Source organism: Cetorhinus maximus, chromosome 24 (genome assembly GCF_964194155.1).
Source record: "Cetorhinus maximus chromosome 24, sCetMax3.hap1.1, whole genome shotgun sequence".
NCBI lineage: Eukaryota > Metazoa > Chordata > Chondrichthyes > Lamniformes > Cetorhinidae > Cetorhinus > Cetorhinus maximus.
Genome location: NC_135902.1, coordinates 2,623,963 through 2,626,321, shown reverse-complemented (window position 1 = coordinate 2,626,321; position 2,359 = coordinate 2,623,963).

Sequence of the window (2,359 nt, the reverse complement as noted above, 5' to 3'; positions counted from 1 at the left end):
GGATGGAGGGGGAGAGAGGGGGGAGGGGGAGGGGATGAGGGAGAGAGAGGGGGGGAAGAGAGGGGGGGTGGGAGAGAGAGAGGGGATAGAGAGGGATGGAGGGGGGGGGAGGGGGGAGGGGGGAGGGGATGGGGGAGAGAGAGGGGGGGGAGAGAGGGGGGGTGGGAGAGAGAGAGGGGATAGAGAGGGATGGAGGGGGAGAGAGGGGGGAGGGGGAGGGGATAAGGGGGAGAGAGGGGGGAGGGGATGGGGAGAGAGAGGGAGAGGGCGGGAAGGTGGAGAGAGGGGAGAGAGGGAAGGGGAGAAGAGGGGGGAAGGGGAAAAGAGTGGGTGGAAAGGGGGAGAGAGGGGAGGGGCAAAGGAGGGAAGGGGGGAACTGAGGGGGAGCGAGGGGAGGAGGAGGAGGAGGGGGAGAGGGAGAAGGAGGGAGGGGGGGGGGACGAAGCTGTTTGTTGCGGGAGGAGAGGGAGATGGGTCCAGGACGGATTAGGCTATGGATACAAAATAAAAACAAGGAAAGGCTGGAATAGCTCAGCAGCTCTGGCAGCATCTGTGGAGAGAGAGAGAAACAGAGTTAATGTCTCGAGTCCCTATGACTCCTTGGAACTGACTATCGACCCTGTGCAGAATAATCATATTGTAGAATGGTCACAGCACAGATGGAGGCCGTTCAGCCCATTCTGTCTCTACCAGCTCTTTGCGGGTAACTCACTATAGTCCCACTCCCCGGCCACCTTTACCCCTGAGCCCTCCAATTTTTCTCTTTTTTTTTCTGATCCAATTCTCCTTTGAAGGCCTCAATCTGTCGTCACCACACGAATTCCAGATCCTAACTGGTTGCTGCGCAAAAAAGCTTTTCCTCATGTTGCCATTGCTCCTTTTGTCAATCACCCTAAATCAGTGTTCTGGATCCTTCCACCAAAGGGAACAGTTCCTCTCTGCTCTCCACAGACCCCTCATGGTCTTGAACACTTCTATCAAATTTCCCCTTAATCTTCCCTTCTCCAAGGAGATCACCAGCAGGGACCAGTTGGGCTGAAGAGCCAGTTTTTGTGCTGTAATTATAATTCTTTGACCCAGCAGTCTCCATCAACCCCATCCCCAAATGTAATACCCCTTGAAGTGCTGATGTCTTCAACAAGAGCCACGATCACAACTTCCTCTGAAAGAAAAAATTGCATTTATATAGCGCTTTTCGTGACCTCAGATGACCCGAAGCACTTTACAGCCAATGAAGAAGCCTAGTCACTGATGTAATGTAGGAAATGCGGCAGCCAATTTGTGCACAGCAAGCCCCCACCAACAGCAATGTGACAATAACTAGAACATCTGTTTTTTGTGACATTTATTGAGGGATACATAGTGGACAGGACACAGTGGGTACTCTCCTGCCTCTTCTTCGAAATATGCCATGGGATCTTTCATTCCCACCTGACAGGCCAGATGGGGCCTGGGTTTAACTTGTAAGACTTGTATTCAAATGTTTTGACTATGCAGTTGAAGTTCAACATTCTATTGCCTTTGTTGATTGCTGTTTCCAAACAGTATCAATGATAGGTCCGTGAGCCTAAAACATCTCCTGAATCCCAGCAGGATTGGCGTCACCTCATGCCATCAACATTGGTCTAAACTGTACCCTAAGGATATTTTTCTTCAGATGGAAGGCTTGCTCTTCACACATTTAACATGCATGTATATATATATATATAGTGTGCATAAATATGATGTATAATTGTGTTTTAATGTCAAGTGAAAGGATGATAACCTGAATCAGCTCAACACACATGCAGTTGCCTAGGGAAACTACAACCTATCACATTGGATGAACAGCTGAGAAGTTATTGGTGAGATTTGTCTGCTTTAACTTTGTGAATTGCCGTCTCCTTCAATGAGTTCTCAACATCGGCGACACAGGTGAGCTTTGTATTGCATTGATCATCTTTAATAACCCAGGTTCCCAAATCTTGTGGAATCTGTTACAGTCTTCTCAGCTTCTGATCGGAAAAGTTGTGATTTTAATTTCTGACCTTCAGACCAGCTGACAGCTGCAGCAGATCCAACAGGGCAGGATTGTGAGAAACCCGTCACTGGGCTTTCTGCGCACATTGGGCAGGATTTTACCACGGGCTTCAGAACTCTGATGTCAGGATGACATGGAGGGGGGGGGGATTCCTGATCCACACTTGTGATTGTGGGACCGGCTCAGCTATTTTCCCAGAGGTGGCCTCTAGGCTGGCCATTCAATTAATGGCAGTGGGCAGGATGTAGATCCAAATCAGATCTGGAGCCCCAGCAGGAGAGGTGAGCGCTACTGAGGCAGGTTGGAGATCGAGAGGACACTTTAACATAGGGATTCCCT